Source organism: Gallus gallus, chromosome 1, assembly GCF_016699485.2.
Source record: "Gallus gallus isolate bGalGal1 chromosome 1, bGalGal1.mat.broiler.GRCg7b, whole genome shotgun sequence".
NCBI classification, from domain to species: Eukaryota; Metazoa; Chordata; class Aves; order Galliformes; family Phasianidae; genus Gallus; species Gallus gallus.
Window position 1 is genome coordinate 18,608,541 of NC_052532.1, and position 26,512 is coordinate 18,635,052.

The 26,512-nt window shown below is 34.9% G+C and overlaps 1 long non-coding RNA gene across 1 annotated transcript in view; it reads right to left on the bottom strand.

Annotated features, from left to right (window-relative positions):
- Positions 1-25,767, bottom strand: part of LOC124417354 — a 51,943-nt gene extending 26,176 nt beyond the window's left edge. Inside the window, exon 1 of the long non-coding RNA XR_006932000.1 lies at positions 25,712-25,767. This is a non-coding gene — a long non-coding RNA (uncharacterized LOC124417354). The remainder of the gene's footprint in view (positions 1-25,711) is intronic.
- Between the last annotated feature and the right edge of the window lie 745 nt (positions 25,768-26,512).

The window sequence follows — 26,512 nt, forward strand, 5'->3', positions numbered from 1 at the left end:
GTTTTTATCATGATGTGTCATGGGACTGCACTCCTTCAACATGAGAAAAGAAAGGAGGAAAGAATTGTTAAACCACAGGGATTTGAAATATGACTTCTGCAGAAAAAGAATGGTCTTTTTTGTCTGGTCTTCTTTGATTGCCATTATGAATGTGTTATAGCACAGGTAGTTCCAGAAGCAGCTGATGTCAAGGGCCTGCTGATATTAAAATATTTTCTTTAATCAAGTCTGAATGATTTTAATAGTTTCACTGAGGTTTATATGTTTTGAATCAACAGTATTTTTTGAAGATTTAAAATAAAAATAAACAGTGCAATTTCTATCCTTGTATGTTTTATTTCTGTGATTAAAAAGATCGGTTATTTATTATGCTTTTGTTAATATAAATATTACTGATTACATAATTTTGAAGACATTACATTTTAAGAAGAGTAAGTCTCAACAACTGAACCACTTTTACAAATTTCTGTGATCTGAAGCCCTAATTAAAAATGGAATTCCTATTCAGTTGTTTGTCTGTGAGACATACATATTAATTCAAGAGCAGGTGCTAAAATTACACATGCATGCACATAAAGTTCTTTTCTATAATCCATTTCTCTTTCATGTGGTCATCAAGTGGAAAAGGAAGTTGTATTATGCTTGCTTTATTTTGTTGTAAGTAAAATAGTTTATGTATCTTTAATGAAATAAAATAACATTGCCATATATCACTAAGAAGTCTCTAAGGAATAATATGCATGAAGCAGCAGGTGTTGAGCCAGAGATAATGTGCCTTTCTTGTGAATTGCTCTAGTCTGATTGAAGAAATTAGGTTGGCGGAACAAAGTCTATTACTTCATGATTATATAATAACAAATTAAGTTCTGTTACCTCTGCTACAAAAAACATACTTCTGTTGAGTACTTTTGGAAGCTGTATCCTTGTGACTACTTTAATTAATAACTAGCACATTGCATAAGTCCAGAATATTGAAATATGAAAGCACTGCGTTATATATAAGAAAAGATTTATTTTGATCTATTATTTTGAATAGTCCCCAGGGAGGTGGTTGAGTCATCATCCCTGTATGTGTTTAAAAATCATTTGGATGTGGTTCTCAGGGACATGATTTAGTGGTGGGTTGTTAGGGTAAACTGGTTAGGTTGAGGTTGGACTTCATGGTCTTTAAGGTCTTTTCCAACCTGAGCAATTCTATGATTCTATGATTCTAAGTGCATGTTTACAACCATAAGCACCATTCTGAGTGCAATATTGTAGCCCAGAGTGAACTGATTAAAAAATGTCTAAGTTAATAAATAAATTAATTTTGGAGTATACTCAAAAATGGATTGTTGTAGTTCTGCTGTTCTGCAACCTCTAAGCACTCACCTCAAAGAATTTTCTGAATCTACTAAATTTTGCATCCAAGGAAGTATTTCATTTGTTTCTAAAATTATAATGTGAATGGAATTACAGAATGAAATAACTGTTGTTATGCTTAGTTATTATACGAATGTGGATCCAAATCTCACCTAAGAAGAATATTTGCAATGGTATTTCATCTTTGGCTCTTTTTCCTTTTTTCAGGTTTGTTCGTATAATTTTATTTTAATGATAGTGACATGGTGAAAGAAAATAACAAAACAGATATGCTTAAAAGATGTAATGATTGTTTTTTACTTGAGTCAGACTAAGTGGAGTGAAGGAAATGCATAGATTTAATGTGTTAGTATAATAAAATCCACAGTAAATTAATTTATGTTATTCCCTCAGGTTTACACCCAAAAGTACAGCAATGTGTTTATTTATTCTTTCAAATTGAAAACTATTGATTTCCTTCAGGATCTCATCCTTGTTGACTGTGAATCAGAATGTTTATTTCACATTCCCACAAACATACATCTCAATAAAATACATCACATTTTTCTTTTGGTAAAAAGCTATATTTAATTTTGAGTTACGTCAGCTTCAATTTAAATATAGATAATATAGAAAAGCTTTTCCACTTTTTGAACCATAAGAAGGCTGAAACTATATTAATACCATCTAAACTTGGACTGAGGGCACTCCTTTAGCAGCAGAACATATTTAAATCCTCCTGCCATTCCTGTCTGTCCTTTCCCAGGTCTGTTATGTGACCACAGTACTGCCTGTACCTCTCCATGTGATGAATCAGACTGCGATTTCTTCTAGGTTAAAATTAAATTAGATAAAAAACAAGCAGCACATAACTCCCTACAAATTTTTAATCCAGGAAAATTATCCAGTTTGAGTCATCATCTTGTCCTGTCTTGTCCTTTCATCAATGTATGAACTTATCCTCTTGACTGGGACATTAAAGGGTGGAAAAAGAGTCCTCACCTGGAAGAAAGAGATCCTGAGTTCTGTCCCTAGCATCAGTTATGAATTTATCAATTTTACATTAAGCAAAACACTGGGTAAAATAGAATAATTTTAGGAAAAGCTTAACATTATCATTTTTTAAAGGCAGCTGTATTGATGGGAGCAAGGGAGAAAATAGACAGTATATATCTATCCTCTCTATAACTACCTGAAATGAGGTTGCAGCATGGAGGGTATTGGTCTCTTTTCTCAGGTTAAAAGAGATAGAAAACAAGGTAACAATCTCATGTTAGACCAGGGGAGGTTTAGATTGGAAATTAGGAATAATTTTTTCATGGAAAGTCTTTAGGCATCAGAAGAGGTTGCCCATGGAGTTGGTGAAACTGCCATCCCTTGAAGTTTTTAAGGGATATGTGGATGAGGTGCTTAGAGGCATCATTTATTGGTGTACTTTTAGTGTTAGGTGATATTTGGACTCAGTGATCTTAAAGCTCTTTTCTAACCTGAATGACTATGTGTTTCTGTATTGGGCACACAAACCCTGGATTAGAAGCAGCCACATTCTAAGAGTGATTGTTCTAAATCTAACTTTATTATGTTAAAAAAAGGAGAAAGTAGATGCACATATTTTGCTTTTTGATCCAGCTGGGGGGGTGATCCCCATTCTTTGAGCCACCTGATTTGAAGGGTCTTAGATCCTCACTGTTTAAATCTAGCACCATTACAGACTGACTGCCAGACAACAATGGACATGTTGCCTTGTTCAGCCCTGATCCCACTGGCATGGCACCTAACTATCCTCATTCATATTGGTTCTTCTTGTAATCTTTAACATAGTCAGATTTTTATTAGTTTTTGCATAGTTTTGTTTTTCTTTCCATGAGAGGACATCACTAAGTGTTTTGAAGCATTATCAAAAGGCTAGTCTAAATTCTTCAAATACAAGCAGTCTTTCCTAAATCCTCTTAATCAAGGATAGTTTGAGATATGCTGCCACAAAGGCCTGAATCCCTTCTGCAGCATCTGTTTGGACCTGCGATATTTATATACTATTAAATGACTCTCTTAGATGAATATCCATAATGCATCCTACCTGAGAAGCCTAACAGGAAAGAACCGTTGCTTGCAAATACTGTTGTAACCATATGCACAAAGGTGAAAAACAAATTATATTATACTGACAGTGCAGAATCATGTGGACAGAAAATTAAAGATATTGGTACCATGATATCCAAGGGGTGTATTAGCAAATGGAGTGATGATTTTAGAAGCCAATTCAAGACAGAAATTTCATCTCTGAAACTCAGTACTCACCAGTGAGACATATTTTTTCCTAATGCTACTCTGTGTGTTTCTACACCTACATCCGGCCCTTTATCTTACATTAGTTAGTATGGTTATCAAAAGTTGGTAAGCTTTTTTTTCTACAGTGATAGGCTAGAAAGCATGTTCTGAAACTAACATACAAAGAATAACAAACTTTAGTCTTAAGCAAAATATAATAAATCTTACGTTCATAACATTCATGTGAATTAATATTGCTAATTATATTTAAAGAGGACTTCAAGATGTGCCGCTATGTGCTCTGTGTTGTTGAGTCTTGCTAAGTAACTTGTCTAAAGAAGTGAAGGCACTGGGGAACTATAATCATTGTGAGCCCTTGGGCATAATTCCTATTGCTGTTTTATGAAACACCATTCATTTTCATCTAGTTTTAAGGTTCTAAATTACATATTTAAAGCAATTTCAGCCTTGTGACTGTGAGCTCTGCTGATTTCTTTGAAATCTTGCATTCATCATTTCATTACTGACAAAAACTCAGACTTTGGGAAAAGTCTGTATTTTATGCTAGTGATTTCTAATGTCTAATTTGTTGATAACTTTATTTTCTTATGTTGTCTATACATATTATTTAAAACAAACAAAGAAAAAATCATATTCAGGAAACAAAGGAGAAAGTTACAAATTTCTGTTACTCTTGCTCTATGTTGTAAGAGTTAAGCTATACTATAGTATTTTCTTAGAATATATATACATACATATTTATAACAGACTGAATCTTCCTTTGGACTTGAAAATAAGTAAATTATTGTAACTAACTGATGCTTCATAACTCCCTTTTAAAATTTATTTTTCTTGTAGATTATTCATAAATAGAAGACCTATTTTTATCTAGACTAATAATTTTCAGACTCAAAAGCATTATGAAAGAGAAATCAAAGCATGAAAATTAGGTAGTTTATAAGAGAATGTTTGAGGAGGGCATTTTTAGAATGTATGTTGATAGTAAATTAGAGCTCCTTAATTCCCCATTATTGCATAACAGAAATTTTGTCAATATCTTCAAACGGACAGGCAATTTAAAGTTGTATCTACTACATGTATGTAGGACAATGGCAGAGTTTCAAGATTTTGTCTCTGTACTGCAATGATGAACTGACTGCAAAACCTTGATGTAATATGTTTTATTTACAGAGGAGAGTCTGAAACACATGGAAAAGCTAGGAAGAAATATTTAAAAATTGATGAATTGTTGTCATGGCTGTCACTAAACAATTGAGAATGATATAAAGAATATTTCTGTGGAAACCCTGTGCTACTGCAGTGGTTACATCTGCTATGTGATCTTGTATATAAAGATAGGGAGGCTAATACACTCACAGGAATAAGTTTTTGTTTATTTTACTTTATATTTTTAATGTTGGGAGAAAAGTGATGATTGTAATTTTATTTTATTTTATTTTTTAATGGTATATATGTAGTTCTTTGTGGATTACTCCACTTATTTCTCAGAATAAATGTTAACCTTTTGTTCATTTTTCTGGAGCAGTATCTCCTTAATCTGACTATGAGAATAACCTGAATATAAGAAACTCAGTATAAAACATACAATGAACCTCAGATTTCTATTAAAGGACAAGGACAAAATGTTGGATTGCCTTCTAGGTTACCTTTCATGTAAGTATACATGATTAAAGAAAAAAAGGGGAAACTTTAAGAAGGGTAAGACAAGATAGAAGACTGCAACTATATTTGAAAAGGCAATGTAGCTGGTTGTAAAGCAGCAAGTTTGATTTCTACAGTTAGGTATAGTTCCAAAAATGCTATGTATTGGATTTCTCTTATATTCCATATAGCTCTGCCACTTTAGACATGTTCTCATCATTCTTTTCTTTTTCTCATAGCTAGTTTTTCTTATGTTATTTCCTTCAAAATGTTCCACTGTCATAATTTGAACATTTTTATACTGCATATCCGGGAGCAGTGAGAACATCAAGATCCGTTAAACATGAGATATCATTGCAGAAAGTTTATCTGGAATATGTTGTCTCGTTTAGCTGTGAAGTATAGTTAGGTGTAATTTGTCTGTAGAAGATCCCACAGTAACAATTTGTACATTTCCTTTGTTCTTCCTAGTGTATCTCTAGAATTAAAGAAAAATTCTCAAACTTGATCACTACAGACAAAATCATGAGCAATGGTTAGATGTAAGCTGTCAATTCTATACTTTGTACATGTTCATCCTTGTATTTTGCTCTTTTCTCTTTTTGTGCATCTGTCACATCTGTCAAGGTTTTTAAGTTTCTTGTGTTCCACTTCCCCATAGGGTCCTATTACTACCTAGGCATGAAATAAAATATTTATTACCAATGCTTTATTGTACACACGCATTAAAATAAATAAATAAATAAAATTTCTGCTGAGATTATATGCTTATTTTTAAGCGTTTTCTAACAAATCCCCTAAACCTGAGAAGACGTGCTCTGGCATCTGCACTTCACAATCATCGCTTATTCTCACTGTTAATCATGAAACATCGTGCTATTGTTTTATGTCATGAAAATAGCAATGCAAAACACGCCTAGTTAAATTGCACTCTCCAAGGAACATTTTCTTCCATGCTAATTGTTTGTGTTAGTAAAAGGACAGGTGTAAGATGTGGTGGGATACTATCCTCTGCTATTAGATAAAGAGAGTGGTACAGCAGAGATTCACAGCAGATGGAACTTCTTTTGCCCAGGTAACTTTGCTGTGACCTTCTTATCTGGAATGGCATCAGGATACTGAAGAAATCTATAGATTATTTGCCTGCCAAAATTTAGCAAGGCTTATTTGCTTTGCTAAATAAGCAAAGCAATCAAATGCTATAAAAGCAAAACAAAACAAAAACAAAAGCAAAAACCAACAAACTTTTCTAAGTTTTTGCACCTAGTCAAATGGTCATGCTTTATTCTCCCACATCTTTCTTCTGAAAAATTTTCTGAACCTATTAAAGAAAGTGTTGAAAAATATTTAATGGATCTAAAAATATACTGTAGAATCTAATTTAATTCTGACAGATGGCTAAAAAAAGTTCTAAATCTGACTTACAGTCTACAGAAAATGTAGACTGAGCAATTAGAAATAATAGATGATTAAAAACATTGTGTTAAAAACATTACTTAGAAAAATTTCAGTATGGATGCTAATAGTGTGAATAATGGAGAACTGCTCCAGGTGTGTGGAATTTTTTTTTTTTTCATTTTTTCCCTGCCATCATATTGCACTCTATATATTCTCATTTTTTTCCCAGTTTTGCTTAATTTACTTGCAAAACGCATCACTTAATTTTATCTATCTCCAGACACTTGCTGATCGTGCCTATTTTGCAAGTGAACAAATTATTCACTGATGAATCAGATACCTAAGTTTAATTCATCTGGAAATGTGAATTCCCCTCCTTACAATTCCACAGGTGAAAGATAAGTGGCTTATTCATTGCACAATGCAAATCCTCACAGTGTGCTTGTCAGAATATGACCACTGGGTTATCATACTCTTGAGGAAAATTAGTTTCTTGAGACTTATAGATCTGCATCCAGAAACCAGTACTGCTGAAAAAATTACTAATTAAATTATTATTTTAAGCTACAATTTTTACACAATTTAATTTGCAAATATGGTAGACACTAGGGCAAAGAAAACATGAGCCTATTTCCTATGCACACATGAATATTTCTTGTTCACAATACTGAGATCAGGGTCCTTCTTGAGCTCCTTTTGACCTGCAGTGCAGTCCTGAAGAGATTTTATGAAGAAGAATTGATTGATCAGAAATTATGTTCTAGTGATTATGTCAGCTCCTGGGCTCAGAACCAATTAAACTAAAGCCTGTAGGAAGTGTAGATGATGGTTTTTTTCTGTACAATGGTATATCAGAAACACTTCACGTTTGCAGTCTTTCAGCAATGTAAATGCTGAAAGAAGGAAATATGCAGAAATTCCACTGCATAGGACTGTGACAGAATACTCTGAACAGGAAAGTAAGGAGGCAAGAGCAGCATATCCTTACAGCCCAGTGCTACCGAAGCTGTTGCATAGCTCCTTTCTCTTTCCTTCATTCCTTCCTTCCTCTCCATTTTCACCATGATCTGAGTGGTATTTCTTCTGAGATAGAGAGTTTTAAATGAATAATTTGCACATGCTTTAAGCAGGTTCAACAAAGCTTTTCTGAGGTTGTCATAGAATAGATTCAGGAGTGAATTAGTAAACTGTGGGCACTGGAATAGCAACAAGAATATTTGACAAGTCATGGCAGTTAGGCGAAGTCTCTGTGGAAAAAAAGGCAGTATAGCTCTCATTTTTAAAAAGGGAGAAAGGACAACCCAGGGAACTACTAACCTGTCAACCTCACCTCTGTGCTGGGAAAGATCATGGAAGTGATTCACCTGGAAGCTAATCTAAGGCACATGGAAGAGAGGGAGGTGATAAGGGACGGTCAGCATGGCTTGATTGTTGGACTAGCTGATCTTAAAGTTCTTTTCCAACCCTAATGATTCTATGATTCTATTAAATCCAAAACATACAGAACTCAAAACTTTAAAAATGATTTCTAGTGTTAACACAGCAGGAAATTTCAAGCAAAGCAATCATGATCGCAGTTCCTTCCATCCTGGTACATTTCCCAACTATTCGCTTCTAAATTTTAATTAGCAACAACAAAAAAATAATAATAAAAAAGAAAGGAAGGAAAGAAGGAAGAAGAATGAAAGAATGTAGGAAAAGAAACAGTTAATTGAAGTTAACCATGGAGCTCTGAAGCAAGCTGGTTTCCAAAAAGAATACACAAAAAGAACTAAAAAAAAAAAAATACAGAAAGTGAGTGATTAACTTAAAAGATAGGTAATAACATCTGGAAAAGTTCTCTTCAAAGTTCAGTTATCACTGTTCTGGATGCAGTAGAGATAGTATTTTCAGTAGCACCGCTGACTAAGCAGGGAAGAAGTATACTTTGCTGGGAGCTATATTCAAAGTAAAAGGCATTATATGGATAGCATCATGATTGATTCTTATAGCATGCTGGATCAGCTAAAGACTTGGAATTCTGACATTTCTGACTTGCATACAAACAAAAGGGATTTTTGTCTCTCCTGTATTCGCTTAAACTTCAGTACAAAATATTGCACATTAACAGGAAGTACGGCTCTACCTGCCAAGTAATGTTAAATATTATTCTATAAGAAATGTTAAACCACTTTTCTTGACATACTATTTGATGTACCATAATGTGCAAACAACTATTCCTGCAGGTGGGAACTACATAAGTCATTTTGAAGGCTGGTAATACTTTTCATAGCAGTTCAGCACAGAGTGGTTCTGCAGCAGGTGCTGGTGCAGTTATGACAGGCTGCGGACAGTCAAAATGCTTAATGATCCCTAAATTCCCTCGCTGAATATGTTTGCATATTGGCCTCGGTAATACATAATAAGGGAGGCTGATGATTCAGGTAATGTATTAATATACATTTCTTTAAAGTTATTTGCATGGCCAAAACTAATCTACTCTGCTGTGTTTCCCTATATTTAAAACAGTGCTGTCACTATTTTTATATGTTCTGAACAGCTAAAAAATCTCAAATAAATAAATAAAATTGAAGAGGTTGTAATATCATAGTTTTTTTTTCTAGAAAACCTGTTGAATAGAGAATTAATTATCACCATACAATTCAAGCCAGTGCAAGTGAAGTGTCTTGATCTGACTATTGAAAAAGATAACATGATTTGCTATGTAGAAAATATTTTAATTCCAGTAATATGGTGTATTCATATTAATTTACATATATTAATGAAATTGAAATAACAATATTTTCATCAGTAAGGATGATGATAAAATAACTATTATGAATGTGGAAAATGTGGAGGGAGTTCATATAACATGCAGTCATTTTTGTATGAATATCTGTTTAAACTTTTTAGCGAGTTTTCCCTCCTTTCTAAATTCTTAAGGTACTGTTTCACTTATAAATCAGTTTTCATCCTGAATATGCCAAGTGCTACATCCTACCAATGAAGGGAGGGAAAGAAGATCAGATTTGCAAATCCTCCCTGGTTCAATTAAGGCAAAAATGACATTCAAGATCCAAATACAATCATCATTTTTTAACGAGAATCTGCGTACTACAACTGTCTTAGAAGTATTTGCAGTTAAACTATGAAACTTCAAAAGAAACAGAAATAAGCCTTGTGTTGCTTAACAACTTTATGGAGGAAAAAGAAAGAAAAGAGAGAGATAGAGTGAGTTGGGGGTTGAGGGGCGAGGACAAAGAAAGAGATCACCGGTCTCGGTTCCAGTACTGGTCCAGCCAACATGGAGAGACATGGAGGGAAGGCAGTCGACGTTCTGTGCGAGTGCTCATCCAGAACACCCAAAGTTCCAAATTCAGAATTCTCAAATTGCCCCCCAGTCTTTCCCAAACAACCTTTTATGCCTACTAGATTTATAGGGCTTGCCATCAACAAGTTTATTGTCAGCATGCTCGTCATCAACAAGATTTTAGTAAAACTTTGAAGTAAACTGAGGAGTTTTGGACAGAGGAAGGCCATCCTGTCTCTGCTCCTTTCTCCAATCACATCTTCAGCCATTAGCCTGTTGTCATGGTGATTGTCTTATCTTATAGACAATTCTAGGTATGCCACAGATTAAGTGTTTTTTGATGGTCTGCTACAGTAAGTATTTTGACATATTTAAATCAAAATACAAATGTAATGGAATGCAAAAGATTATCTACTTTCATGGATGATTTATGGGCATATATTGTTAAAATTAATAAATACATTCAGTAATTCATGTTTTTATACAGCATTTAATCTTTAAACAATTTTACTTCTTTATTGAAGTGCCATTCCTCAAGTGCCATTTGACCACCTTAAAAAACAAACAAAAATAACAGCCAAAAACCAAAGGATTTAAAAGAAACATATCAATCTCTTGTCAACTCAGAACTACTTCTGAAAGAAGTATGTAAGGCAGCCAGAAATATTACTGTAGCAAACCCCACATCTCTGAATGTTGTTTGTAAGAACTGTATTAAACACCCTTCCATCAACTCTAGATCAAAGTCAAGCAAAGAAATTTCTCACTATTATTAAGTATAGCCATGAATTTTATTCCTTCATTTTGTTATTCAATAATTGACACATTTCATAAAATAAGATAATTTCTTGTTTTCAGATTTACCTTATAGTCTGTCAATATTCTGATATTAATATCTGCACAAAAGTAGTTAACTAACAAGATATGTAAAACAAGCATTTCAAAAACTTCATATTCCCTATCATTCCAGGAACTCAATACCTTTTGCTAAAACATTCACATTTCATAACCAAATTGGAATGTACCTCTAAGTGCACTGGGAGTGTAAATTAAAGATAAACCTTATGGAAGCACAGATTGAGAGGAAAAAGTTAACTGTTTCAGATCATATCTGTCTAGTAAAATTCCTAATCTGTTTAAATATAATGAATGGAAGGGGAAAGGGATGAGGAGGAATTCCCTATGAACCATTAAAATTTCAGTAGAATTTCAAAAGATCACTGTTTTTGAAGAGGAACATACATTTCTAAATGAATTTGTGTCTGTTTTTTACAGAATATGTCAGTGAAACAGTACCACAAAATATCTCTGATTTTTTTTATTTTCTTATATATATTAAACTTAAATGGCTTTTTATTTTGAAGTATCTTTTGAAGCCAAATAATCAGACAAAAATAGTAAAACTAACTCTCAGACATTACAGTTGCAAAAAGTACCTTTTCTCATTTATCATTATTATCACCATTTTTGTCCAAACATTGTAATAATAGTCTCATGTCAATTTTTTTGACAATATGTAATAATATTTTCTTAGTCTTTGCTGCGATAGTTCTCTTTTCATACAGAAATTATATTAACTGGACTACCTTCAGATGCATCCTGTCCTGTACAGTAGATGTGGGCACGTTAATCTTAAGCAAGCAGTGCTTAACTTGATCAGCCTTTATTGTCAGCTATACTTTTCTGCCACAAACATTACTGCAATGCATAGGGACCTGGAATACACGGTTAAAGTGCAAAAACAGGCTGACTCCTGACCAGCTTCACTTGAGACGCCAGCTGTATACACAGTCATTTAGGTTCAGTTCTGAATAGACAACATTTACTTTAGATACACCGCAGGTGCATTCAGACTTGTTGCCCATTGATCTTGACTTACTATCTGGGCTGCAGTCTCTGACTGAACTTGCAGCTTACTGTACCAGTCCTGCTTGGATATACTGAACTGTACCCCATCAGTGAAGACACTGTCTGACCTGTGTCCTTGATTACCAGCTGGTCTTCCCTCATGGAGCAATTCTGATCTTAGCACTGCCCGACAGCCTAAGCAGACCTTGAAAGCAAAGAGGACGCTGAATATCTCTCTAGTTTTTTACACCCTTTGGCACTCGGCCATGACCTCATTTGACAGCAGTATACATTTTTTTTTTTTTTCTTGGACTGCATTTTCACGGTTGACATACCTCTAGATGTCATTATTTCGACCTCCATGCACTTTGCTCATTTCAGCTTCTGGAGATCTTTGATTTTCCTTTTATGCTCACCTCTCCTAGACCCTCTTTTTGTGTGTGTGTGTTTCAGCCTAGTCATGAAATCCCCACTCATCTAAGCTGCACTGCTAATTACTATGCCTGCTCATTTTTCTGCTCCTAGCATGGACCATTTTTCTGCTCCAAGAAGACTGTGGGGATCAACTGGCTTTTTTGGCTCCTTTGTCCTTTGAATCCCTTTCCCAAGAGGTTCTGTATACCAATTTCCTGAGGAGATCTAAGATCAATCTCCTGAGCTCCAGGAGGTTTATTCTGCTCCTACTTCTCTTCACTTGCTCAGGATGTACTCTCTCATCACTGCAGCTAAAGCTCCTATTGACTAAGATGCTTACTTATCCCCCGTCAATTATTTCTTGCAAGTCTCATATCAGCAGAACACCTTACAAACCCCAATTATCTAAAATGTATATTGTAAAGTTTTACTGACACTTTTCAGAAATATCCTTTATTACCCTTACTTCACTGTACTGCCCTTCCAGCAGATGTCAGTGTTCTTGAAGCCTTTCCTGAGAACCATTCCTATCAGCTGTATTAGCTTTACATTTTCTTGGAAATACATCAAACGATCAGTAGTTAGGAATGTCCTTCCCCTGCAGAAGAGAACCTCTGACTACCCTTGTACATTGATTTCCCTTTGTGGCACTGCTTTTGACATGGATTAGACACAAGAGGCACAAATATGCTCATGCCCCTATAGGTCTTCTTTTTCACCTTTTGCCAGATCAGTAATGATTCTTCCAATGAACACCTGTAGATGGCCAGGATTCACAAGCTTCCAGTCTATGTTTTTGTAAGAGTTTATCTGTCTGCTAGCCCTCCACGCTCTGTCTGCACAACACGGGACTTGGACTTTTGCCTTTGCTTAGGCTATGTGCAAAGAGAATCACCTCTTTCTCCTCAGATATCCCCTTCATATACAAGTTACATGCTGAAATCTTCCATTATTACATTAGGATATCTCCTTGAAATAAGTATTATTTTATCTGATAGCTGTGTGTGCTTTAAATCCATCTCCTTAAAAGACTGAAAGCCTTCCAGTAAATTGCTGAAAATAAAACAAATGAGAATCACAGCTTGGCTATATTTTTACTTTTATTCTGCTTCATCTTCTTCTTCTTCTTTTTTTTTTTTTTTTCCTCTTATCTTAGCAATATTTTAAATCAGTTCTTTTCAAAGTAGCATAACAAAATATTTAAGTGCTGGAAAATAGATACAAGAAAATATGAGAATTTTAAAGACTAGCAAAACTGTATAGCAGAATGTCAAGCCTGTGTTTTGTAAAGGTATTCGGTTTATGGAAGTATGAATTACAATTCCAAACCTAAGAAGGGGCTTACTTTTTTCCTGGTTAGCTGTAAAAGCTGTAAAGTAATAAGGCACTATTTTCTGTTCCACTGCAGACGTTGTTTGGTCTTTCAAAAAGTCAGGGAAGAAAGAATCTGCTAATAATTCTCTTCTACTTTTCTGAACTTGAAATCTTGTGAAAATAATTTAGATTTCTACTACAAGATTTCAAGGTGTTTGACTTCAAACTCAACGTCTATCCACAGCCTGAACACTAGGCCCTAGACTAAATTTTATATTTCTGATCACTACAATCTCTAATTCAGCACACATTATTTTTTTCACCTATTCTATAAGCAGTTAATGCTAGTTATATTCATCACATTTGATCTTATGTATCATATAACACTTTTCATAACTTTGTATCTTAGATGCAAATGATTATCAGTATTTTGTTCAATATTGTGTAATATCGGGCTGTTCTAGGTTTTTTTTTAATTAATCTAGAGTAAGGTTTTTGTTTTTTGTTTTTTTTTCCAAAAATAGTGGAAAAGAAAACTGAAAGATAATTGTTGTGAATTGACATGCAATGCTATGGTAATTAAGTATTAAAGACAATCATGGTACACTATAAAAACTTTATACAGTATGCTGTTACAATGGAATTTTAGAGTTTGTACTTTTATTGATGCAACTTTGAATTATGCAGTACATGAATATGTTTCAAAAATGTAATTTCTTGGTTATCCTTGCTTGATAGTAGAAGATGCAAATATATTGGTTTGGGAATGTCCACCAAGCTCTTTTGTACTCCTCAAACAGATCTGACGTGAAATCATCCTGGAGGTGATAATTTTAACTTGAAATAGAGGATTTGTTTGTTACTAATTTAAAGATTTTACTTTACTACCTACAAAGAGTCATGTTGTTAAAGTGTCCCTTATTTCCCTCTGGTTTTTGTGGATGGGGAAAGGATTAATGCCACAAGGGCTGCCTTGTGAATCTCTATAGATGTGCTGGGCTAGGGTCAGGAGAAAGGCAGGACAGAAACACAAAAGTTGAAGAAAAGTCCTTTAGGACAAACAGAACTACTTCTTATTTAAAATATTGTTTTGATTTTCATCCAGTCAAGATAAAATGTGAAATGCCTGCATATTTAGCTGGAACTTAATTGGAGTCCTAGTATGAACCAGATAAGCATTTTGCTGTCTAGAAAAAAAAAATTCTAAAAGTTTTTTCTTCTGCTGCTCTTACATACTAAGATTCCTACTTGAGCAGCTACACTGCAGTTCGGAGGAGGATGTATGTGCCAAAGTTTAATTAATATTACAAAGTGTGTGCAATAATTATTTGAAATAAAAATCCCCATATACCAACTACACGTATTGCTCCCAAATCTGATACATCTACAGTAGTTCCTACAAAGATATCATAAGGTATTTGAGGTTGAGCTTTGTCATGGTTTTATGATTTTGGTTATCGGTATTCCACATCATAACATCATGCAGTGTACTGGGAGTTAAAGAGCAAATGCTCTAGTTCCAGGTACTTGTCTGGAAGAGAAGAACTACGTTCCCCAGAAGACTGTTTGAATACAGTTATCATTCCTGCTCAGGGGAACAGATATAAGGCCTCTCAGTCACCTGACCATAGTCTCTGCCTTCTTCTCGTCTCGTCATGCTTGCTTTCGGATCGTCTCGCTGCTGTTCCTGACTGCACGCAAGGCTTCAGTATTAGTGTAAGGCCTTTAGCTGTCGGACAATCCTTCTCTCAATTATATTTGATTTTATTAACAATTACGTTGAATTATATTGTATTATAGTGTGTTATCATGCATTCCGATACTATATTTAGTAAATTAGTTTGTTTCTCCTCAGATCATTGCAGCTGTTTTTTTAAATTATTCTTTTTTGTGGGAGGTCCCGTTTCCCTTTTCGGAGGTGCGGATTTTACAGAAAAATCCCTCTGCCCCACTAGTCATGGAACCAGGCCGGACCAGCCCGCAAACAATCAACAAGCTTCTGTGCAATCACGGTAAAATGGGATTGTTAACAAATCTGCAACTATGTGGGAACTGATAAGTGGAGTTTATACTTGAGAATGTAATGAGAATTGACACCTATTTGTGACATGACTGTATCATAGATTGCCAGCAGCATGATAGCATCACCATTTCTAGCAGGCAAAGATGTATTTTCTGAAGGTGAAAATGTCATTTAAACAGTTCATAACTTCCAAATAGTCCAAGTTAAATGCCTTATACTGTTCTTGCCTTTCCAGGATAAATGTACACAACTTAGAATTCTGGATAAAGAAATAATGCCCCTGTGATTGTAAAATCAAACCAGACTATACATTTGCAACCACATACATGACCATCTGTAGAGGAATTTAATTTATAAGGGCAGAGATTTATAATAAAAAAATGCGGCAACACTGTGTGTAATAATTTGACATCCTGAGTATTAGCTCAGTTTGTATAGATTATAAACTGAAATACAGTTCATGGAGCTGTTTTTAAAAAGCTGATTAGTCAGAATCTTACACATATATATTTTTTTTTTTTTCACTTACAGAAAAAATAAAAATAAAAAAAAAAATTACTCACCTGCTCCCAAAGGAGTGGTAAAGATCTAACTTACTTCAAGAGACAGGTCATGCTGACATCAGATGTGATGACCAGGAGGGCCAAGAGTATACTGAGCAGCAATCTGGCTGGGATGATCACTGAAGCTTAAAACTATGATTTGGGAAGGGGATGTACTTCTAAGTGGCAGAGAGGGGTCAAGGAATGCTGTCACATTAGGAAGCAGAGGAAAACTTCAGATTTGTCCTAGACGACAAGGAACAGATGGAACTGAACTTGGTGAGAGATGCAAAAAAATACCAAGAAGGGATTCTACAGGTATATCTGTCAGAAGAGACCGGCAAATGAGAGAGTACTCCTTCTGATAAATGAGAAAGGAGAAATGGAAACAACAGACATAAAGAAGGCTGAGGTATTGAGAAAGTTCTTTGTCTCAGTCTTCACTGGTAGACAGGCTTCCCATGACTCTCACATTCCTGAACCTCCAGGTGTGGATCAGGAGAGAAAAATCCCTTCCACTGCAAGAAAAGAGAAAGCCCAAGACTGACTTATGAGGCTGAATGTGTGCAGGCATCCCAAGGTTCTAAGGAGATGACTGATGTGATTGCCAAGCCACACTCCACCATACTTGAAATGTCATGGCTGTCAAGCAATGTCCCTTGTGAATGGACAAAGGGAAACATCACTCCCATTTTCAAGAAAGGAAGAAGGAAAGACTGGGGGTACTACAGGCCAGTAAGACTCACATCTTTCCCCGGAGACCTAGACACTGGGATCAAAGTGAATCCTCATCTAGTTTGCTGATGACCCCAGGATGAGTGGCAGAGCTGATACAATATAAAGAGGGAATGCCATCCAGAGGGACCTGGACTTCGGTCTAGTAGTTGGTGACCCTGCCTGTGTCAGGGGGTTGGAACTGTATGATCATTACTGTCTTTTTCAACCCAGGCCATTCTATGATTCTATGATAGGCTTGAAAAATGAGCCATGAGAACCAAAAGAAGTTCAAGAAGGCCAAGAGGAAGATGTAACACTGGCATTGGGGCCATCCCAGATATGTGTACAGATTGGGAGAAGAACTCATTGAGTGCAGTCCTGCAGTGAAGCACTTCAGGTTCCTGATGGATGAAAAGCTGGTCATGAACTGGCAGCGTGTGCTGACAGTCCAGAAAACCAACTATACCATGGGCTATATCAAAATAGGGACGAAAAACAGAGGTGTTATGGCATTTTCTTATCTGAAATTTTAATTATTTCTTTCTCACCAGTTATTGAACTTCTCCTCCAACCTTCTTCATTTCTAAATTCCCCTTCACTCTCATTCAGTCTGCATCTGTCTCCTACATACACTTCCCTTTCTCTTTTGCTGATTCTATTTTACTCACACATTGCTTAGAGTCTATTACCTATAAATTATGAACTTTTCAAAGTTATTTGATTTGTTTTTTTATTGTTCCAAAGATTAGTTCTTCCTGTCCATGTGATAAATGCATGCACCTTCATGCCCTCAACTGAGATATCCTTGAAATTCAAAATATTTATACGCTATTTAAGTATTGCATTGACTTCCAATATAGTCAATCCATTTTTCATTTGCAAGTTTGAGAAGTATAACTTGTAATGACTTCAATTCTATTCTTAGCACTTTTTTTCCTTCTGTTGGCACTGCTACTTCTCCTGTCAGCAGGAGAAAGCAGGGAAAACGATTTGCTAATCGCTAAAGCCCTTCGGAAAAGCATTCACCTTTTCCCGTGTTGCCCTGAATGTCAGATAGAAAAAGTAAATGCAGTCAGCTACAAATTAACATGCATGCACAAGGCAAAGAAGATAAACTAAAGTGAGATTTTTTTGCATGAAGTTATTTGAATGTAATATTATATCATGTATATTTTCTAAATTAGCTCCATTAAAATATAATCTAAATGTATGTAAGTATTGATCATTTTTTTAAAGATTCAAGAAAAAAGACAAATGTTACATCAGTTGTAAAAATAAGGAATGTTTAAAACTTGTAGTATGTAATTATTAAATATCATTCATGTAGGCATAAAAAAGGTTGTAAATTACAGAAGTGATAATATTAGCACATTAGGTAATACAGGATAATTCAGTACATGAGCACAGTGGAAATTTTTGGAAGGGAAGAGAAAGAGTAGAAAAATATGAAGGATACCCAGTGGAACAAAATAGAAATGAAGAGAGTTTTAGGAACGGCTATAAGAACATTATCATATATTCTCTAATGTTCATTTTCACTTAATTAGTTCATCACAAGTCCACAGCGGTCATATCTACTATTAAAAGCATGTCACCACTCTTAACATAAAAGTACCTAAACATCTCTATCACAGTGTCAGTGTTATTACTTTGAAAGCAATATGGATCTAATAAGTACCTGAGATTTGTGCAGTTTGCAAGAAAAGATCTAGAGTTTTTTCTGCCTCAGCAAGTTCTCACGGAATGATGTGTACTCCAGTTTATGAAAAGAGGGAGAGGAAAAGACATTCACAAAGAACAACACATTTTCCCATATCCGACCAAACTAGCACTTCATTGCTTTGTAGCACTTGCTTCTCAGATAGATGCTGTCTGTTTCAGATTTCAGTATGGACATGTGAACAACTGTAGGGCTTATTCATTGACAGCCCTTGTAAACCACCACATTTAATAACATAAACTATGTCAGCTGGATTGTTACACTGAGTTCTATGTGAATATAAAATTAAAAAAAAAAAAAAAAAAAAAAAGGAACAGCGTTATATAATCTGTATCCACTAGGGAATGACTTCTAGATGGAAATTGAAGTAACAATTTTCTTTTATGCTCTTATTCTTGTAGGCGACTCTGGTAATGATGTATACAGTTATGTTCGCCCAACAGTCTCCCATTGCAAAACTCTGTTGTCAGTTATAATTATAATTTGGCCAATTCTGAAAAATAGGAATTGCCTCCAGCTACTTTATTATTTATTTTTTACATCATGACAAAAGCAAGTGACCTCCTATACCTAGTTTGCAACTACTTGAAGCATACACAGGAGGTTGTGAGATTCCCATGGGTTTACACAAATTCTGTGAATTCACAATAGCAAGTAACAGTGATGAGACATCTGCTGTTCTTATATGAAGATTTGTGAAATATAAATACTCTGAGAATCCTAGTCTTGGGAAAACACTGCAAAAACTCATACTCAGAGGTACTAAGAGATAAGAACTGGAAAATCTATTAAGGAAACTAATTATTCCAGCTGTGCATATAGTATCTTTGTGATAATAAATTTGAATGATGATGATGGAAAAATAATTGAGACTGTGCTGATTCCCTGTGTCATACAAATAACTAATATGTCATCCATTTATTAGGAAGAGTGATTTTGGATATACTCCACTGTGTGACATGGAGCACGCATGACTGCTAATATTAGTGAAGCTGCAGTTTCCTTACCACTCCATCCCCTTTTCTTGCAAACAAAATTAAATATAGAGGGTCTTTGCTTTTCTGTTTGGTTTTCAAGACTTGAGGAAAAAGTTTCTTTTTCCTACTTTATTATTATTATTACTATATTTTACTTGTGATAAACTCTTTGTAAATTCAAAGCTTTGCCTTTTTTATTTGTTCTTTTTTTGTTGTTGTTAAATTGCATCCTTTGAAATCCATTAGCTGCTTTGTAAGAGAAGTATGGGCACCTGCTGAAGAATGTGAAAAATGGATTTCTCTCCCATTTGAGTTGAAAAGCCTTATTTTTGCAGGAGAGGCCTCTTGTTTTCTCCTTGAGAAAGTTCAGTTTTATTGAAGAACAATTTAAATTCCCGAACCTCAAGAATCTAACTTTTGTATTTGAGAAACATATTTCTCACAAGTGAACACTTTCCATGTGTTCTGTACAAATGTGTCAAGTACCTATAATTTTGTGGTAATTCTTACATTATTTTTGTAACGAATGTAGTAAGTCAGAATTCACTGACTTGCCATATTAACAAGTAGTTAAAACAAAAGGCTTTTGTTTGTTTGTTTTAATTTCTGGTCTGTACATAGTTTGCTGTTTGTCTAAATACAGAAATCATTCTGATGCTTTCCAAACTCAGTGACAAACACTGATGACAGAACTTATTTAAATAGACCATGGATTTTATAGGCTTAATATAGAGCTGTTTAGCTGTAACTAAGAGTTTTGCAGGTTGAGGATTTTTCATTTCATAAGCAGGGTTTTAGGTTTCTGAGATGAAATATCTGTGATACTAAAATATTATCCAGTTGTTCATTTCTTTGGGTTGGAATAGCATAGCATTTTGTACCAAACTCCATTCTCATCTAATATTTCTACTAATTTAGACATTTTATAATCTTCCTTTATACTTGAGGAAAACAAAACCACCAACAACAACAACCCCACCACACAAAAGTGCACATACGCAAAACAGAAATCAGATGCATTTAATGAAAGGGTTATTCTTTATATATTTTCTCTCACTTCTTACTTTGTCATTCCAGCATATTTTAGCTGACATTCTGAAAGTTCCATTATGCAAAGACTTTTTTTATGTCCACAGTCTATTTTAAAGAAATTCTTTGAATACATAGGATTTCAGGAAATAACTTGACTCCTTTACTCGAAAATACTTTTCACCCTACAAATTCCATAAACCTGTGTTTATTTACCTATGTAAGAAAAAAAAACAGCTCTTCCCTTGAACATGCTAACAGGTGAAGGCTTTCCAAATTGTTTGGAACATGTAAGTTAGCAATACATTTTCTCTGAATTCTCCACTGTCAAAAAATATATTAGGCCCTGTAAGAAAGCTTCTCCTACCGACAAAAAAAAAAAAAAAAAAAAAAAAAAACGCACACAAACAAACAAAAAAAAAAGTCATATCCCTATATTCTTATTCATTTTATAAGCAGTTCTTTTAAAAGGGCATCCAAAAAAAGTCATACAAAACTTTTTTTTTTCCTCAGAACACATAAGTTCTTATTTTTTCTTATTTCACCCTACTTTTGGAGCTGGAATCCATCTTTAGGGCAAGAATGGATCATATGTTCTAAGTTGTTATGTTCAGGTTTTATTGCTTCATTTCCATCTCATCTCTTACTTTCTGCATAAAATCCTGCACAAAGTTTATCTTGGTACAAAATTTTAAAGCAAAGGGATGGCAGTAAAGAAAGTGTGAAGGAATATAATAAAGAAATATCAGTCTGACTTTTTTCCAGTTCAATAAAGAAAGTTGGCATCCTAGTCATATCAGGTAATTAATTCTGGCAACTACTTTGCTGCTTTTGTGGTCTTCCTACTGTGAAAATATATCTTCATCATATGTTGTGAGCAGCAGCATCCAATTCCAAACTGAACTTGGTTTCAAAGACAGATAACTACTGCTGCTCCATATCTAAACGTGTCATTTTTGTTTGGAGTCTACATGCATTTTTATTCTCTTGCCCAGGTTAGAAAATGGAATGTTGATGGGACTGTATCACGCACACTACTTTTCTGCATCCACCTATTGCAAAAAGCATGAAATGGAATGCTCTGTTCTATCATTGATTTGTTGCCAGTGTAATCTGCTTTATTCAAGTCACAGTTCAACTATTTCTCCTACACCACGTTATCTCACCATTTCTCTTTCCCAAAGCTGATCATGCATTATGAACAAGTCAGATGTGTTCATTCAGCTTCGATTTTTATACCCTTTTTAAATCAATACTTCTGTGATTGATCTAAAATTTAAGAGTCAGTGGATTGTATAACTGAAATGGCAAAGAAGGTAGGTGGAGGATTTTCAGTTTTGACTGAAATGAATGTCAGGTGCTATACAGTGATTTTAATGATTCACAGAAATGAATTAAATGTGTTGCAATATTATTTATTATTGTACCTGCTCTCTTTAATTAAATAATATATATCAGACCATTCTTACTTCTATGTCAGATTGTGGACAAGCTGACAAGATGGCAACAAGAGCATATAAACACTTATTTAGACCACGTTTTTACGGTAAGTTTATTTCAGTTAGAAATGCAACAATCCTTTTTCTTGAGCTATTTTCCCAAATTGATTACCTGTGTATTGTAGCCACCATTACCTAAACATAGAGAGAGCTACAGCAAAACAAACCAACACTCTAGTAATCCAATATTTTGTCTACAGCAGCAGTCAACACTAGATACTGCAGAAGGAGATTAAATTCATCCAGTTGAGTAGTGGTATAATATCAAAGAAGATAAGAATTCTTAACCCTGAAAATTATTACTTAACAGCTTGAGAATTCATAACCTCTGTCAATTTCCTGAACAGCTACAGAAATTCAATCATATTGTCCCTACAGGATGTGTCAAAGTCGGTGGCAAAATTTCTGTAGTTGTATCTGATTCACAAAAAATTCTTTACATGACTGTTTGGTTTGTTATTGTATTTATAAAAAGAGAAGGAGACAGAAGAACCTAGCTCAAATTTTGATTTCTCTATGTTATCTATGCACGTTATAGCCCTTCTTACTCTTTTCTAAATGGAAATATTTATTCTAAACTATTTAAAATAACCATGTATAAGATTCCTGCCAAGAATTAATTTTTTTTCAGTCTGGCTAATGCTCTGATTATAATGATGTACTTAAAAGTACACAGATATATTCTGTTTATACTATGCTTCCCAGAATGGGACTTATAAAGCTAAATTAAAATATTATCTATCTTAAGAGGTGTATTTCTTATGATAGTATTTGTAGTCAGAATCTGATTACTCTTTTTTGATGTTATTATCTCATTCTTAGTAGTAGAATTATAGAATGGCTTTTGTTGGAAGGGATCTTAAAGATCACCTAGTTCCAATCCCCTGCCATGCATGGGATTGCCACCCACTAGATCAGATTTGCCAGGGTCCCACTCAACCTGGCCTTGGACAACTCCAGGGATGGGGGGCATCCTCAGGTCCCCTCGGCAGCCTGTTCTATCACCTTATCACCTTCCAAGTAAAAAATTACTGCCTAACATCTAACCTAAATCTCCCTTCTTTTAGTTTAAAGACATTCCCCCTTGTTCTATCACTATCGACCCTTGTAAAAATTTAGTCTCCCTCCTGCTTGAGTACTCTTCTCTTGAGTACTGAAAGGCTACAATGAGGTCTCCCCTGAGCCTTCTCTTCTCCAAGTTAACAAGGCCAGATATCTCAAACTTTCTTCAAGGAAGAGCCCTCTGATAGCCCTTGTGGCCCTCATTTGGACCCACTCCAACAGCTCCACATCTTCCTTATGCTGGGGGCTCTTCGTGCAGTACTCTGGGAGGACCTCACAAGAGCAGAGTAGAGGGTGACAGCCAGCTCCCTCACCATGTTGGCTTACTTCTCTTTTGAGGCAGCCCAGGATATAGTTGGCCTTTGGACTGTAAGAGCACACTGCTGACTCACATCCAGCTTTTCATCCACCAGGAATGCTACAAGGCTGCTCTCAATGAGTTCTTCTCCTAGTCTATACATATTTTGAATTGTCACAACCCAAGTACAACACAGTCCACTGGGCCTTGGTGAACCTCATTACCTTCTTGGGGGGCCATTTTTCGAGCCTGTGTCCCTCTGGATGGCATCCCTTCACTCTATTGCGTCAACTCCACCACTCAGCTTAGTGTCACAAGCAAAAGTGCTGATGGTGCACTTGATTCCAAGGTCATGTTATTGATAAAGATGTTAAAGAACATCGGTCACAAGACTGACCCCCGGGAGATACCATTTTGATTCAGAGATAAGGATGTGATGCAGGACCACATTAAAAGGCCTAACACTAGTCCAGGTACATTATATCTGTTGTTCTCCCTACATTCACCAATGCCATATCACAATGATATGGCCATATCTGTATGAAGACTGTGTTTGATGTTGTTTTTTAATGTTTTGTAATGATCTAATTAAATATTATGTTTGTATAGGTACCAGCAGGAAAATTAATAGGAAAATTCTTAGAACAGAGGGAACATTTATTCAAATGACATAAATATGATCCAGGGACAAAAGAAAGCACTTATTTCTGTGTTCAAAACTATTTACTTGAAGCACTTATAGTAACTGCGTTTTTCCCATGAAATTATTTTTTCTTCATCAGATTATTGTATTAAGTAATAGCTTTTAAATGTTTTCTTTCAAAAATTGAAGTACTGCAGCTTTGTGTGCTGTACTTTCTAAATGTTGAAAGTAAAGAAAACCAGGCACTCTCCTCAGTTGAGGATCTTGTTAACAGCTATCCCACGGTTTCTATTTTGTCCATTTAATGGCTTTACTGCAAGAGTAATTTGCTGATTGCCAGGTTTTGGCAACAGTTTCCATATCTGATAATATGATGAATATTGCTTTCTAACGACTTGATACATCATTGTGCTTTTCCAGTGCCATCTGGAAGTCTTGCCTCTGGGAAACTACAGATAGAAAGCTACGTTTTAAAAGTTCTGAAACTTACTATATTTCTACAGTCATGTCCCATTGAAATGTTCTGCAAAACAGAGCTTCTTTATCATTCAATATAGCCTTACATGCACCTGTTTTTACATCTTCATAACTTCAGATAGTGTGAAGAGGGCTATTTTATATGCAAATTTAGAATATATTAATATGTTGGATAGATATCTGCATGAAGATGGAAAGTTGCTCACAAACTCCGTTGCCCGTTTCTTTTACTTTAGTTTTTTAATCTATATTATTTTTGCCAGCTTGTTCATTGTTTTACATAACCAAGATTTCTTTACATGACAAACAAGATAATAGTTGGAATATATGAATAAATAGCTTTCAGAAAATATTGTGAACATCATTTCAGTCATTATAAACAGATTCTGAATTTTTATTTTTATTACTTCTGAAAAGAAATGCATTAGATCACTGCACAAGCTGTCAGATACAATGCAGACAGACACTATTGCTGCAAAAGAATAAAATATGGTCTTCTCTTATCCCAGAAGTATAACAGTGTTCTTATCAGTTACCTGAAGCAGTCGCCCATCATGTAGCTTACTTATTAAGATGGACAAATACTTCACAAGTAAAGCATATGCAAAATCAGGTACTGTTCATCCAATATGATTTAGAAGTACTGAGATTGCATATTACCAGGATCTCCTGACATTTTCAGATTATCTGTGCACTCCAGGTAAATCATGACTGTGGACCAGATGATTTACAAGATGAACATATCGGTGTACCATTTTTTTTCAGAATTAGTTGTGACATGGAGGAGAGAAGCTAACTTTTTAATTTACATTCAAGGAAATAATTCTTTAATAGTTTTGAATACTGAAGTGAAAGATGCTTGAAGATAGCACATAAAAGATAAATATCATTAACAATAGTTATGGTTGAAAAGTATGAACGAATCATTTGTAACCACAACAACAACAGTGTGCTTCTAAATAATTCAGAAAAAAATTTCAGGATGACAGTTTTTCTAGATACTTGTGCTCACAGTGCAAAGATAGGACTTACACAGTTTTCCTTTTAAGAAGATGGCAATTGTCAACGTTATACTATGCTGTTAAGCTTTCCATATGAATCAAATAGATGTATGTATGACAAACAGATATACAGATATTGGACCAGAGAAATTATCGTGTTACAACACAGTAATAAAATAAAGATCTTACCCATGTCCTGGGCTTGTGGAAGGACTACAAGAGGAATAACCTCCAGATAGAGAACCGGAAGGAGTCTTAGGAGTCAGACCTTAAATGGGGTCTAGGAGAGGTGGAGCCAGGTTCCACTCCTTCCGATCACTCAGGTGAAATTGCATTCACCTGTGCCCCTGCAGCTGACTCAGTGCTCACCTGAGGTGGTCAATCAGAGGTTCAGGCTGTGATTCAACAGTTCCCATACAATGTATTTTGTAGTGCTGTCAATGCTACTCTTGTTCAGCATCTTTATATTCTTTTGTTAGTTTAACTCCCGATTGCTGCCCTCCCAACATCTCAAAAGCTTTTAGATGCTTTGGGCTTTTTTTATTTTCAAACTTTGCTTGGAAGTGAGCACTCGTTAAATGTCAATAACCATCAAAACATATATGTATATATATAGTTTTATCCTTCTAATACAACAGAGTTATTTGTATATATATGTATGTGTGTGCATATGTATATGAACAATATATACAAGCAGAGGAATGACTGGTGCTGTAAACAAAAATTCCTAAATAAGTGACATACTTATTCTAATTGAAATTACTTGAAAGGCAATTAGGAGTGTTAACATGCTCTTCAACAGTCTTTGATAGTGATTTGATTTGCATTTTCTTTTCTTTTCAGTTTTCTGCTAAAAAATGTTTACTTTTTTCCACACATAATTTATTTTTAAGTAACTTATGTGAAGTGATTGTAAGGTGATCTTCTTAAGAGGGGTTTCCAGACAATGCTTTTTGTGTAATTTTCATAGAAGTTAGATTTGTTATAATG